The following is an 18,737-nucleotide window of genomic DNA, read 5'->3' on the forward strand; positions in this document are numbered from 1 at the left end:
AACAAGGATCAATGATGAATGACGAATGAACGATGAAGAATGAACAAGGATCAATGATCAATGAAGAATGTACAATGAAGAATGAACAAGGATCAATGATCAATGAAGAATGAACGATGAAGAATGAACAAGCATCAATGTTCAATGACGAATGAACGATGAAGAATGAACAAGTGATCAATGAAGAATGAACGATGAAGAATGAATAAGGATCAATGGTCAATGACGAATGAACGATGAAGAATGAACAAGGATCAATGATCAATGAAGAATAAACGATGAAGAATGAACAAGGATCAATGATCAATGAAGAATGAACGATGAAGAATGAACAAGGATTAATGGTCAATGACGAATGAACGATGAAGAATGAACAAGGATCAATGATCAATGAAGAATGAACAAGGATCAATGATCAATGAAGAATGAACGATGAAGAATGAACAAGGATCAATGATCAATGACGAATGAACGATGAAGAATGAACAAGGATCAATGATCAATGAAGAATGAACGATGAAGAATGAACATCGATCAATGATCAGTGAAGAATGAACGATGAAGAATGAACAAGGATCAATGATCAATGACGAATGAACCATGAAGAATGAACAAGGATCAATGATCAATGAAGAATGAACGATGAAGAATAAACAAGTATTAATGATAATTGTAGAATGAACAAGGATCCATCGTCAATAAAGAATGAACAAGGATCAATGATCAATGACGAATGAACGATGAAGAATGAACAGGGATCAATGATCAATGAAGAATGAACGACGAAGAATGAACAGGGATCAATGATCAATGACGAATGAATGAGGAAGAATGAACAAGGATCAATGATTAATGAAGAATGAACGATGAAGAATGAACAAGGATCAATAATCAATGAAGAATGAACGATGAAGAATAAACAAGGATCAATGATCAATGACGAATAAACGATGAAGAATGAAGAAGGATCAATGATCAATGAAGAATGAACGATGAAGAATGAACAAGGATCATTGATCAATGACGAATGAACGATGAAGAATGAACAAGGATCAATGATCAATGAATAATGAACGATGAAGAATGAACAAGGTTCAATGATCAACGAAGAATGAACGATGAATTATGAACAAGGATCAATGATCAATGACGAATTAACAATGAAGAATGAACAAGGATCAATGATCAATGAAGAATGAAGAATGAACGATGAAGAATGAACAACGATCAATGATCAATGAAGAATGAACGATGAAGAATGAACAAGGATTAATGATCAATGACGAATGAACGATGAAGAATGAATAAGGATCAATGATAAATGAACAATGAACGTTGAAGAATAAACAAGGATCAATGATCATTGAAGAATGAACAAGGATCAATGATCAATGAAGAACAAACGATGAAGAATGAACAAGGATCAATGATCAATGAAGAATAAACGATGAAGAATGAACAAGGATTAATGGTCAATGACGAATGAACGATGAAGAATGAACAAGGATCAATGATCAATGAAGAATGAACGATGAAGAATGAACAAGGATCAATGATTAATGACGAATGAACGATGAAGAATGAACAAGGATCAATGATCAATGAAGAATGAACGATGAAGAATGAACATCGATCAATGATCAATGAAGAATGAACGATGAAGAATGAACAAGGATCAATGATTAATGACGAATGAACCATGAAGAATGAACAAGGATCAATGATCAATGAAGAATGAACGATGAAGAATAAAAAAGTATCAATGATAATTGAAGAATGAACAAGGATCCATCGTCAATAAAGAATGAACAAGGATCAATGATCAATGACGAATGAACGATGAAGAATGAACAGGGATCAATGATCAATGAAGAATGAACGACGAAGAATGAACAGTGATCAATGATCAATGACGAATGAATGAGGAAGAATGAACAAGGATCAATGATTAATGAAGAATGAACGATGAAGAATGAACAAGGATCAATGATCAATGAAGAATGAACGATGAAGAATAAACAAGTATCAATGATCAATGACGAATAAACGATGAAGAATGAAGAAGGATCAATGATCAATGAAGAATGAACGATGAAGAATGAACAAGGATCAATGATCAATGACGAATGAACGATGAAGAATGAACAAGGATCAATGATCAATGAATAATGAACGATGAAGAATGAACAAGGTTCAATGATCAATGAAGAATGAACGATGAATAATGAACAAGGATCAATGATCAATGACGAATGAACAATGAACAATGAACAAGGATCAATGATCAATGAAGAATGAACGATGAAGAATGAACAACGATCAATGATCAATGAAGAATGAACGATGAAGAATGAACAAGGATCAATGATCAATGACGAATGAACGATGAAGAATGAATAAGGATCAATGATCAATGAAGAATGAACGAAGAAGAATAAACAAGGATCAATGATCAATGACGAATGAACGATGAAGAATGAACAAGGATCAATGATCAGTGAAGAATGAACGATGAAGAATGAACAAGGATCAATGATCAATGAACAATGAACAATGAAGAATAAACAAGGATCAATGATCAATGACGAATAAACGATGAAGAATGAAGAAGGATCAATGATCAATGAAGAATGAACAAAGATCAATGATCAATGACGAATGAACGATGAAGAATTAACAAGGATCAATGATCAATGAAGAATGAACGATGAAGAATGAACAAGGATCAATGCTCAATGAAGAATGAACGATGAAGAATGAACAAGGATCAATGATGAATGACGAATGAACGATGAAGAATGAACAAGGATCAATGATCAATGAAGAATGTACAATGAAGAATGAACAAGGATCAATGATCAATGACGAATGAACGATGAAGAATGAACAAGCATCAATGTTCAATGACGAATGAACGATGAAGAATGAACAAGTGATCAATGAAGAATGAACGATGAAGAATGAATAAGGATCAATGGTCAATGACGAATGAACGATGAAGAATGAACAAGGATCAATGATCAATGAAGAATAAACGATGAAGAATGAACAAGGATCAATGATCAATGAAGAATGAACGATGAAGAATGAACAAGGATTAATGGTCAATGACGAATGAACGATGAAGAATGAACAAGGATCAATGATCAATGAAGAATGAACAAGGATCAATGATCAATGAAGAATGAACGATGAAGAATGAACAAGGATCAATGATCAATGACGAATGAACGATGAAGAATGAACAAGGATCAATGATCAATGAAGAATGAACGATGAAGAATGAACATCGATCAATGATCAGTGAAGAATGAACGATGAAGAATGAACAAGGATCAATGATCAATGACGAATGAACCATGAAGAATGAACAAGGATCAATGATCAATGAAGAATGAACGATGAAGAATAAACAAGTATTAATGATAATTGAAGAATGAACAAGGATCCATCGTCAATAAAGAATGAACAAGGATCAATGATCAATGACGAATGAACGATGAAGAATGAACAGGGATCAATGATCAATGAAGAATGAACGACGAAGAATGAACAGGGATCAATGATCAATGACGAATGAATGAGGAAGAATGAACAAGGATCAATGATTAATGAAGAATGAACGATGAAGAATAAACAAGGATCAATGATCAATGACGAATAAACGATGAAGAATGAAGAAGGATCAATGATCAATGAAGAATGAACGATGAAGAATGAACAAGGATCATTGATCAATGACGAATGAACGATGAAGAATGAACAAGGATCAATGATCAATGAATAATGAACGATGAAGAATGAACAAGGTTCAATGATCAACGAAGAATGAACGATGAATAATGAACAAGGATCAATGATCAATGACGAATTAACAATGAAGAATGAACAAGGATCAATGATCAATGAAGAATGAACGATGAAGAATGAACAACGATCAATGATCAATGAAGAATGAACGATGAAGAATGAACAAGGATTAATGATCAATGACGAATGAACGATGAAGAATGAATAAGGATCAATGATAAATGAACAATGAACGTTGAAGAATAAACAAGGATCAATGATCATTGAAGAATGAACAAGGATCAATGATCAATGAAGAACAAACGATGAAGAATGAACAAGGATCAATGATCAATGAAGAATAAACGATGAAGAATGAACAAGGATTAATGGTCAATGACGAATGAACGATGAAGAATGAACAAGGATCAATGATCAATGAAGAATGAACGATGAAGAATGAACAAGGATCAATGATTAATGACGAATGAACGATGAAGAATGAACAAGGATCAATGATCAATGAAGAATGAACGATGAAGAATGAACATCGATCAATGATCAATGAAGAATGAACGATGAAGAATGAACAAGGATCAATGATTAATGACGAATGAACCATGAAGAATGAACAAGGATCAATGATCAATGAAGAATGAACGATGAAGAATAAAAAAGTATCAATGATAATTGAAGAATGAACAAGGATCCATCGTCAATAAAGAATGAACAAGGATCAATGAACAATGACGAATGAACGATGAAGAATGAACAGGGATCAATGATCAATGAAGAATGAACGACGAAGAATGAACAGGGATCAATGATCAATGACGAATGAATGAGGAAGAATGAACAAGGATCAATGATCAATGAAGAATGAACGATGAAGAATGAACAAGGATCAATGATCAATGAAGAATGAACGATGAAGAATAAATAAGGATCAATGATCAATGACGAATAAACGATGAAGAATGAAGAAGGATCAATGATCAATGAAGAATGAACGATGAAGAATGAACAAGGATCAATGATCAATGAATAATGAACGATGAAGAATGAACAAGGTTCAATGATCAATGAAGAATGAACGATGAATAATGAACAAGGATCAATGATCAATGACGAATGAACAATGAAGAATGAACAAGGATCAATGATCAATGAAGAATGAACGATGAAGAATGAACAACGATCAATGATCAATGAAGAATGAACGATGAAGAATGAACAAGGATCAATGATCAATGACGAATGAACGATGAAGAATGAATAAGGATCAATGATCAATGAAGAATGAACGATGAAGAATAAACAAGGATCAATGATCATTGAAGAATGAACAAGGATCTATCGTCAATAAAGAATGAAAAAGGATCAATGATAATTGACGAATGGACGATGAAGAATGAACAAGGATCAATGATCAATGAAGAACGAACGATGAAGAATAAAAAGGATCAATGATCAATGACGAATAAACGATGAAGAATGAAGAAGGATCAAAGATCAATGAAGAATGAACGATGAAGAATGTATAAGGATCAATGATCAATGACGAATGAACGATGAAGAATTAACAAGGATCAATGATCAATGAAGAATGAACGATGAAGAATGAACAAGGATCAATGATCAATGAAGAATGAACGATGTAGAATGAACAAGGATCAATGATGAATGACGAATGAATGATGAAGAATGAACAAGGATCAATGATCAATGAAGAATGTACAATGAAGAATGAACAAGGATCAATGATCAATGAAGAATGAACGATGAAGAATGAACAAGCATCAATGATCAATGACGAATGAACGATGAAGAATGAAAAACGCTCAATGATCAATGAAGAATGAACGATGAAGAATGAACAAGGATCAATGATCAATTAAGAATGAACGATGAAGAATGAATAAGGATCAATGGTCAATGACGAATGAACGATGAAGAATGAACAAGGATCAATGATCAATGAAGAATAAACGATGAAGAATGAACAAGGATCAATGATCAATGAAGAATGATCGATGAAGAATGAACAAGGTTTAATGGTCAATGACGAATGAACGATGAAGAATGAACAAGGATCAATGATTAATAAAGAATGAACGATGAAGAATGAACAAGGATCAATGATCAATGAAGAATGTACAATGAAGAATGAACAAGGATCAATGATCAATGAAGAATGAACGATGAAGAATGAACAAGCATCAATGATCAATGACGAATGAACGATGAAGAATGAAAAACGCTCAATGATCAATGAAGAATGAACGATGAAGAATGAACAAGGATCAATGATCAATTAAGAATGAACGATGAAGAATGAATAAGGATCAATGGTCAATGACGAATGAACGATGAAGAATGAACAAGGATCAATGATCAATGATGAATAAACGATGAAGAATGAACAAGGATCAATGATCAATGAAGAATGAACGATGAAGAATGAACAAGGTTTAATGGTCAATGACGAATGAACGATGAAGAATGAACAAGGATCAATGATTAATAAAGAATGAACGATGAAGAATGAACAAGGATCAATGATCAATGAAGAATGAACGATGAAGAATGAACAAGGATCAATGATCAATGACGAATGAACGATGAAGAATGAACAAGGATCAATGATCAATGAAGAATGAACGATGAAGAATGAACAACCATCAATGATCAATGAAGAATGAACGATGAAGAATGAACAAGGATCAATGATCAATTAAGAATGAACGATGAAGAATGAATAAGGATCAATGGTCAATGACGAATGAACGATGAAGAATGAACAAGGATCAATGATCAATGAAGAATAAACGATGAAGAATGAACAAGGATCAATGATCAATGAAGAATGATCGATGAAGAATGAACAAGGTTTAATGGTCAATGACGAATGAACGATGAAGAATGAACAAGGATCAATGATCAATGAAGAATGAACAAGGATCAATGATCAATGAAGAATGAACGATGAAGAATGAACAAGGATCAATGATCAATGACGAATGAACGATGAAGAATGAACAAGGATCAATGATCAATGAAGAATGAACGATGAAGAATGAACATCGATCAATGATCAGTGAAGAATGAACGATGAAGAATGAACAAGGATCAATGATCAATGACGAATGAACCATGAAGAATGAACAAGGATCAATGATCAATGAAGAATGAACGATGAAGAATAAACAAGTATTAATGATAATTGAAGAATGAACAAGGATCCATCGTCAATAAAGAATGAACAAGGATCAATGATCAATGACGAATGAACGATGAAGAATGAACAGGGATCAATGATCAATGAAGAATGAACGACGAAGAATGAACAGGGATCAATGATCAATGACGAATGAATGAGGAAGAATGAACAAGGATCAATGATTAATGAAGAATGAACGATGAAGAATGAACAAGGATCAATGATCAATGAAGAATGAACGATGAAGAATAAACAAGGATCAATGATCAATGACGAATAAACGATGAAGAATGAAGAAGGATCAATGATCAATGAAGAATGAACGATGAAGAATGAACAAGGATCATTGATCAATGACGAATGAACGATGAAGAATGAACAAGGATCAATGATCAATGAATAATGAACGATGAAGAATGAACAAGGTTCAATGATCAACGAAGAATGAACGATGAATAATGAACAAGGATCAATGATCAATGACGAATTAACAATGAAGAATGAACAAGGATCAATGATCAATGAAGAATGAACGATGAAGAATGAACAACGATCAATGATCAATGAAGAATGAACGATGAAGAATGAACAAGGATTAATGATCAATGACGAATGAACGATGAAGAATGAATAAGGATCAATGATAAATGAACAATGAACGTTGAAGAATAAACAAGGATCAATGATCATTGAAGAATGAACAAGGATCAATGATCAATGAAGAACAAACGATGAAGAATGAACAAGGATCAATGATCAATGAAGAATAAACGATGAAGAATGAACAAGGATTAATGGTCAATGACGAATGAACGATGAAGAATGAACAAGGATCAATGATCAATGAAGAATGAACGATGAAGAATGAACAAGGATCAATGATTAATGACGAATGAACGATGAAGAATGAACAAGGATCAATGATCAATGAAGAATGAACGATGAAGAATGAACATCGATCAATGATCAATGAAGAATGAACGATGAAGAATGAACAAGGATCAATGATTAATGACGAATGAACCATGAAGAATGAACAAGGATCAATGATCAATGAAGAATGAACGATGAAGAATGAACAACGATCAATGATCAATGAAGAATGAACGATGAAGAATGAACAAGGATTAATGATCAATGACGAATGAACGATGAAGAATGAATAAGGATCAATGATAAATGAACAATGAACGTTGAAGAATAAACAAGGATCAATGATCATTGAAGAATGAACAAGGATCAATGATCAATGAAGAACAAACGATGAAGAATGAACAAGGATCAATGATCAATGAAGAATAAACGATGAAGAATGAACAAGGATTAATGGTCAATGACGAATGAACGATGAAGAATGAACAAGGATCAATGATCAATGAAGAATGAACGATGAAGAATGAACAAGGATCAATGATTAATGACGAATGAACGATGAAGAATGAACAAGGATCAATGATCAATGAAGAATGAACGATGAAGAATGAACATCGATCAATGATCAATGAAGAATGAACGATGAAGAATGAACAAGGATCAATGATTAATGACGAATGAACCATGAAGAATGAACAAGGATCAATGATCAATGAAGAATGAACGATGAAGAATAAAAAAGTATCAATGATAATTGAAGAATGAACAAGGATCCATCGTCAATAAAGAATGAACAAGGATCAATGATCAATGACGAATGAACGATGAAGAATGAACAGGGATCAATGATCAATGAAGAATGAACGACGAAGAATGAACAGGGATCAATGATCAATGACGAATGAATGAGGAAGAATGAACAAGGATCAATGATCAATGAAGAATGAACGATGAAGAATGAACAAGGATCAATGATCAATGAAGAATGAACGATGAAGAATAAATAAGGATCAATGATCAATGACGAATAAACGATGAAGAATGAAGAAGGATCAATGATCAATGAAGAATGAACGATGAAGAATGAACAAGGATCAATGATCAATGAATAATGAACGATGAAGAATGAACAAGGTTCAATGATCAATGAAGAATGAACGATGAATAATGAACAAGGATCAATGATCAATGACGAATGAACAATGAAGAATGAACAAGGATCAATGATCAATGAAGAATGAACGATGAAGAATGAACAACGATCAATGATCAATGAAGAATGAACGATGAAGAATGAACAAGGATCAATGATCAATGACGAATGAACGATGAAGAATGAATAAGGATCAATGATCAATGAAGAATGAACGATGAAGAATAAACAAGGATCAATGATCATTGAAGAATGAACAAGGATCTATCGTCAATAAAGAATGAAAAAGGATCAATGATAATTGACGAATGGACGATGAAGAATGAACAAGGATCAATGATCAATGAAGAATGAACGATGAAAAATGAACAAGGATCAATGATCAATGAAGAACGAACGATGAAGAATAAAAAGGATCAATGATCAATGACGAATAAACGATGAAGAATGAAGAAGGATCAAAGATCAATGAAGAATGAACGATGAAGAATGTATAAGGATCAATGATCAATGACGAATGAACGATGAAGAATTAACAAGGATCAATGATCAATGAAGAATGAACGATGAAGAATGAACAAGGATCAATGATCAATGAAGAATGAACGATGTAGAATGAACAAGGATCAATGATGAATGACGAATGAACGATGAAGAATGAACAAGGATCAATGATCAATGAAGAATGTACAATGAAGAATGAACAAGGATCAATGATCAATGAAGAATGAACGATGAAGAATGAACAAGCATCAATGATCAATGACGAATGAACGATGAAGAATGAAAAACGCTCAATGATCAATGAAGAATGAACGATGAAGAATGAACAAGGATCAATGATCAATTAAGAATGAACGATGAAGAATGAATAAGGATCAATGGTCAATGACGAATGAACGATGAAGAATGAACAAGGATCAATGATCAATGAAGAATAAACGATGAAGAATGAACAAGGATCAATGATCAATGAAGAATGATCGATGAAGAATGAACAAGGTTTAATGGTCAATGACGAATGAACGATGAAGAATGAACAAGGATCAATGATTAATAAAGAATGAACGATGAAGAATGAACAAGGATCAATGATCAATGAAGAATGTACAATGAAGAATGAACAAGGATCAATGATCAATGAAGAATGAACGATGAAGAATGAACAAGCATCAATGATCAATGACGAATGAACGATGAAGAATGAAAAACGCTCAATGATCAATGAAGAATGAACGATGAAGAATGAACAAGGATCAATGATCAATTAAGAATGAACGATGAAGAATGAATAAGGATCAATGGTCAATGACGAATGAACGATGAAGAATGAACAAGGATCAATGATCAATGAAGAATAAACGATGAAGAATGAACAAGGATCAATGATCAATGAAGAATGAACGATGTAGAATGAACAAGGTTTAATGGTCAATGACGAATGAACGATGAAGAATGAACAAGGATCAATGATTAATAAAGAATGAACGATGAAGAATGAACAAGGATCAATGATCAATGAAGAATGAACGATGAAGAATGAACAAGGATCAATGATCAATGACGAATGAACGATGAAGAATGAACAAGGATCAATGATCAATGAAGAATGAACGATGAAGAATGAACAACCATCAATGATCAATGAAGAATGAACGATGAAGAATGAACAAGGATCAATGATCAATTAAGAATGAACGATGAAGAATGAATAAGGATCAATGGTCAATGACGAATGAACGATGAAGAATGAACAAGGATCAATGATCAATGAAGAATAAACGATGAAGAATGAACAAGGATCAATGATCAATGAAGAATGATCGATGAAGAATGAACAAGGTTTAATGGTCAATGACGAATGAACGATGAAGAATGAACAAGGATCAATGATTAATAAAGAATGAACGATGAAGAATGAACAAGGATCAATGATCAATGAAGAATGAACGATGAAGAATGAACAAGGATCAATGATCAATGACGAATGAACGATGAAGAATGAACAAGGATCAATGATCAATGAAGAATGAACGATGAAGAATGAACAACCATCAATGATCAATGAAGAATGAACGATGAAGAATGAACAAGGATCAATGATCAATGACGAATGAATCATGAAGAATGAATAAGGATCAATGATCAATGAAGAATGAACGATGAAGAATAAACAAGGATCAATGATCATTGAAGAATGAACAAGGATCCATCGTCAATAAAGAATGAACAAGGATGAATGATCAATGATGAATGGACGATGAAGAATGAACAAGGATCAATGAAGAATGAACGATGAAGAATGAACAAGGATCAATGATCAATGAAGAATGAACGATCAAGAATAAAAAGGATCAATGATCAATGACGAATAAACGCTGAAGAATGAAGAAGGATCAATGATCAATGAAGAATGAACGATGAAGAATGAACAACGATCAATGATCAATGACGAATGAACGATGAAGAATTAACAAGGATCAATGATCAATTAAGAATGAACGATGAAGAATGAACAAGGATCAATGATCAATGAAGAATGAACGATGAAGAATGAACAAGGATCAATGATGAATGACGAATGAACGATGAAGAATGAACAAGGATCAATGATCAATGAAGAATGTACAATGAAGAATGAACAAGGATCAATGATCAATGAAGAATGAACGATGAAGAATGAACAAGCATCAATGATCAATGACGAATGAACGATGAAGAATGAACAAGGATCAATGATCAATGAAAAATGAACGATGAAGAATGAACAAGGATCAATGATCAATGAAGAATGAACGATGAAGAATGAATAAGGATCAATGGTCAATCACGAATGAACGATGAAGAATGAACAAGGATCAATGATCAATGAAGAATAAACGATGAAGAATGAACAAGCATCAATGATCAATGAAGAATGAACGATGAAGAATGAACTAGGATTAATGGTCAATGACGAATGAACGATGAAGAATGAACAAGGATCAATGATCAATAAAGAATGAACGATGAAGAACGAACAAGGATTAATGATCAATGAAGAATGAGCGATGAAGAATGAACAAGGATCAATGATCAATAACGAATGAACGATGAAGAATGAACAAGGATCAATGATCAATGAAGAATGAACGATGAAGAATGAACAAGGATCAATGATCAATGAAGAATGAACGATGAAGAATGAACAAGGATCAATTATTAATGACGAATGAACGATGAAGAATGAACAAGGATCAATGATCAATGAAGAATGAACGATGAAGAATGAACAACGATCAATGATCAATGAAGAATGAACGATGAAGAATGAACAAGGATCAATGATCAATGACGAATGAACCATGAAGAATGAACAAGGATCAATGATCAATAAAGAATGAACGATGAAGAATGAACAAGGATCAATGATCAATGAAGAATGAACGATGAAGAATAAACAAGGATCAATGATCAATGACGAATGAATGAGGAAGAATGAACAAGGATCAATGATCAATGAAGAATGAACGATGAAGAATGAACAAGGATCAATGATCAATGAAGAATGAACGATGAAGAATAAACAAGGATCAATGATCAATGACGAATAAACGATGAAGAATGAAGAACGATTAATGATCAAGGAAGAATGAACGATGAAGAATGAACAAGGATCAATGATCAATGACGAATGAACGATGAAGAATGAACAAGGATCAATGATCAATGAATAATGAACAATGAAGAATGAACAAGGTTCAATGATCAATGAAGAATGAACGATGAATAATGAACAAGGATCAATTATCAATGACGAATGAACAATGAAGAATGAATAAGGATCAATGATCAATGAAGAATGAACGATGAATAATGAACAACGATCAATGATCAATGAAGAATGAACGATGAAGAATGAACAAGGATCAATGATCAATGACGAATGAACGATGAACATTGAATAAGGATCAATGATCAATGAACAATGAACGATGAAGAATAAACACGGATCAATGATCATTGAAGAATGAACAAGGATCCATCGTCAATAAAGAATGAAAAAGGATCAATGATCAATGACGAATGGACGATGAAGAATGAACAAGGATTAATGATCAATGAAGAATGAACGATGAAGAATGAACAAGGATCAATGATCAATGAAGAATGAACGATGAAGAATAAACAAGGATCAATGATCAATCACGAATAAACGATGAAGAATGAAGAAGGATCAATGATCAATGAAGCATGAACGATGAAGAATGAACAAGGATCAATGATCAATGACGAATGAACGATGAAGAATTAACAAGGATCAATGATCAATGAAGAATGAACGATGAAGAATGAACAAGGATCAATGATCAATGAAGAATGAACGATGAAGAATGAACAAGGATCAATGATGAATGACGAATGAACGATGAAGAATGAACAAGGATCAATGATCAATGAAGAATGTACAATGAAGAATGAACAAGGATCAATGATCAATGAAGAATAAACGATGAAGAATGAACAAGCATCAATGATCAATGACGAATGAACGATGAAGAATAAACAAGGATGAATGATCAATAACGAATGAACGATGAAGAATGAACAAGGATCAATGATAAATGAAGAATGAACGATGAAGAATGAATAAGGATCAATGGTCAATGACGAATGAACGATGAAGAATGAACAAGAATCAATGATCAATGAAGAATAAGCGATGAAGAATGAACAAGGATCAATGATCAATGAAGAATGAACGAAGAAGAATGAACAAGGATTAATGGTCAATGACGAATGAACGATGAAGAATGAACAAGGATCAATGATCAATAAAGAATGAACGATGAAGAACGAACAAGGATTAATGATCAATGAAGAATGAGCGATGAAGAATGAACAAGGATCAATGATCAATAACGAATGAACGATGAAGAATGAACAAGGATCAATGATCAATGAAGAATGAACGATGAAGAATGAACAAGGATCAATGATCAATGAAGAATGAACGATGAAGAATGAACAAGGATCAATGATTAATGACGAATGAACGATGAAGAATGAACAAGGATCAATGATCAATGAAGAATGAACGATGAAGAATGAACAACGATCAATGATCAATGAAGAATGAACGATGAAGAATGAACAAGGATCAATGATCAATGACGAATGAACCATGAAGAATGAACAAGGATCAATGATCAATAAAGAAGGAACGATGAAGAATAAACATGTATCAATGATAATTGAAGAATGAACAAGGATCCATCGTCAATAAAGAATGAAGAAAGATCAATGATCAATGACGAATGAACGATGAAGAATGAACAGGGATCAATGATCAATGAATAATGAACGACGAAGAGTGAACAGGGATCAATAATCAATGACGAATGAATGAGGAAGAATGAACAAGGATCAATGATCAATGAAGAATGAACGATGAAGAATGAACAAGGATCAATGATCAATGAAGAATGAACGATGAAGAATAAACAAGGATCAATGATCAATGACGAATAAACGATGAAGAATGAAGAAGGATTAATGATCAAGGAAGAATGAACGATGAAGAATGAACAAGGATCAATGATCAATGACGAATGAACGATGAAGAATGAACAAGGATCAATGATCAATGAATAATGAACAATGAAGAATGAACAAGGTTCAATGATCAATGAAGAATGAACGATGAATAATGAACAAGGATCAATTATCAATGACCAATGAACAATGAAGAATGAATAAGGATCAATGATCAATGAAGAATGAACGATGAATAATGAACAACGATCAATGATCAATGAAGAATGAACGATGAAGAATGAACAAGGATAAATAATCAATGACGAATGAACAATGAACATTGAATAAGGATCAATGATCAATGAACAATGAACGATGAAGAATAAACACGGATCAATGATCATTGAAGAATGAACAAGGATCCATCGTCAATAAAGAATGAAAAAGGATCAATGATCAATGACGAATGGACGATGAAGAATGAACAAGGATTAATGATCAATGAAGAATGAACGATGAAGAATGAACAAGGATCAATGATCAATGAAGAATGAACGATGAAGAATAAACAAGGATCAATGATCAATCACGAATAAACGATGAAGAATGAAGAAGGATCAATGATCAATGAAGCATGAACGATGAAGAATGAACAAGGATCAATGATCAATGACGAATGAACGATGAAGAATTAACAAGGATCAATGATCAATGAAGAATGAACGATGAAGAATGAACAAGGTTCAATGATCAATGAAGAATGAACGATGAAGAATGAACAAGGATCAATGATGAATGACGAATGAACGATGAAGAATGAACAAGGATCAATGATCAATGAAGAATGTACAATGAAGAATGAACAAGGATCAATGATCAATGAAGAATAAACGATGAAGAATGAACAAGCATCAATGATCAATGACGAATGAACGATGAAGAATGAACAAGGATGAATGATCAATAACGAATGAACGATGAAGAATGAACAAGGATCAATGATAAATGAAGAATGAACGATGAAGAATGAATAAGGATCAATGGTCAATGACGAATGAACGATGAAGAATGAACAAGAATCAATGATCAATGAAGAATAAGCGATGAAGAATGAACAAGGATCAATGATCAATGAAGAATGAACGATGAAGAATGAACAAGGATTAATAGTCAATGACGAATGAACGATGAAGAATGAACAAGGATCAAAGATCAATGAAGAATGAACGATGAAGAATGAACAAGGATCAATGATCAATGAAGAATGAACGATGACGAATGAACAAGGATCAATGATCAATGACGAATGAACGATGAAGAATGAACAAGGATCAATGATCAATGAAAAATGAACAAGGATCAATGATCAATGAAGAATGAACGATGAAGAATGAACAAGGATCAATTATTAATGACGAATGAACGATGAAGAATGAACAAGGATCAATGATCAATGAAGAATGAACGATGAAGAATGAACAACGATCAATGATCAATGAAGAATGAACGATGAAGAATGAACAAGGATCAATGATCAATGACGAATGAACCATGAAGAATGAACAAGGATCAATGATCAATGAAGAATGAACGATGAAGAATAAACAAGTATCAATGATAATTGAAGAATGAACAAGGATCCATCGTCAATAAAGAATGAACAAGAATCAATGATCAATGAAGAATCAACGACGAAGAATGAACAGGGATCAATGATCAATGACGAATGAATGAGGAAGAATGAACAAGGATCAATGATCAATGAAGAATGAACGATGAAGCATGAACAAGGATCAATGATTAATGACGAATGAACGATGAAGAATGAACAAAGATCAATTATCAATGACGAATGAATGAGGAAGAATGAACAAGGATCAATGATCAATGAAGAATACACAAAGATCAATGATCATTGAAGAATGAACGATGAAGAATGAACAAGGATCAATGATCAATGAAGAATGAACGATGAAGAATGAACAAGGATCAATGATCAATGACGAATGAACGATGAGGAATGAACAAGGATCAATGATCAATGAAGAATGAACGATGAAGAATGAACAAGGATCAATGATCAATGACGAATGAACGATGAAGAATTAGCAAGGATCAATGATCAATGAAGAATGAACGATGAAGAATGAACAAGGATCAATGATCAATGACGAATGAACGATGAACATTGAATAAGGATCAATGATCAATGAAGAATGAACGATGAAGAATAAACATGGATCAATGATCATTGAAGAATGAACAAGGATCCATCGTCAATAAAGAATGAAAAAGGATCAATGATCAATGACGAATGGACGATTAAGAATGAACAAGGATCAATGATCAATGAAGAATGAACAAGGATCAATGATCAATGAAGCATGAACGATGAAGAATAAACAAGGATCAATGATCAATGACGAATAAACGATGAAGAATTAACAAGGATCAATGATCAATGAAGAATGAACGATGAAGAATGAACAAGGATCAATGATCAATGAAGAATGAACGATGAAGAATGAACAAGGATCAATGATGAATGACGAATGAACGATGAAGAATGAACAAGGATCAATGATCAATAAAGATAGTACAATGAAGAATGAACAAGGATCAATGATCAATGAAGAATGAACGATGAAGAATAAACAAGTATCCATGATAATTGAAGAATGAACAAGGATCCATCGTCAATAAAGAATGAACAAGGATCAATGATCAATGACGAATGAACGATGATGAATGAACAGGGATCAATGATCAATGAAGAATGAACGACGAAGAATGAACAGGGATCAATGATCAATGACGAATGAATGAGGAAGAATGAACAAGGATCAATGATCAATGAAGAATGAACGATGAAGCATGAACAAGGATCAATGATTAATGACGAATGAACGATGAAGAGTGAACAAAGATCAATTATCAATGACGAATGAACGAGGAAGAATGAACAATGATCAATGATCAATGAAGAATGAACGATGAAGAATAAACAAAGATCAATGATCATTGAAGAATGAACGATGAAGAATGAACAAGGATCAATGATCAATGAAGAATGAACGATGAAGAATGAACAAGGATCAATGATCAATGATGAATGAACGATGAGGAATGAACAAGGATCAATGATCAATGAAGAATGAACGATGAAGAATGAACAAGGATCAATGATGAATGACGAATGAACGATGAAGAATGAACAAGGATCAATGATCAATGAAGAATGTACAACGAAGAATGAACAAGGATCAATGATCAATGAAGAATGAACGATGAAGAATAAACAAGTATCCATGATAATTGAAGAATGAACAAGGATCCATCGTCAATAAAGAATGAACAAGGATCAATGATCAATGACGAATGAACGATGATGAATGAACAGGGATCAATGATCAATGAAGAATGAAAGACGAAGAATGAACAGGGATCAATGATCAATGACGAATGAATGAGGAAGAATGAACAAGGATCAATGATCAATGAAGAATGAACGATGAAGCATGAACAAGGATCAATGATTAATGACGAATGAACGATGAAGAATGAACAAAGATCAATTATCAATGACGAATGAACGAGGAAGAATGAACAATGATCAATGATTAATGAAGAATGAACGATGAAGAATAAACAAAGATCAATGATCATTGAAGAATGAACGATGAAGAATGAACAAGGATCAATGATCAATGAAGAATGAACGATGAAGAATGAACAACGATCAATGGTCAATGACGAATGAACGATGAAGAATGAACAAGGATCAATGATCAATGAAGAATGAACGATGAAGAATGAAAAAGGATCGAAATTCAATGAAGAATGAACGATGAAGAATGAACAAGGATCAATGATCAATGAAGAATGAACGATGAAGAATGAACAAGGATCAATGATCAATGACGAATGAACGATGAAGAATGAACAAGGATCAATGGTCAATGACGAATGAACGATGAAGAATGAACAAGGATCAATGATCAATGAAGAATGAACGATGAAGAATGAACAAGGATCAATGATCAATGAAGAATGAACGATGAAGAATGAACAAGGATCAATGGTCAATGACGAATGAACGATGAAGAATGAACAAGGATCAATGATCAATGAAGAATGAACGATGAAGAATGAACAAGGATCAATGATCAATGAAGAATGAACGAT

The sequence above is a fragment of the Amaranthus tricolor genome, chromosome 5 (assembly GCF_026212465.1).
Source record: "Amaranthus tricolor cultivar Red isolate AtriRed21 chromosome 5, ASM2621246v1, whole genome shotgun sequence".
NCBI lineage: Eukaryota > Viridiplantae > Streptophyta > Magnoliopsida > Caryophyllales > Amaranthaceae > Amaranthus > Amaranthus tricolor.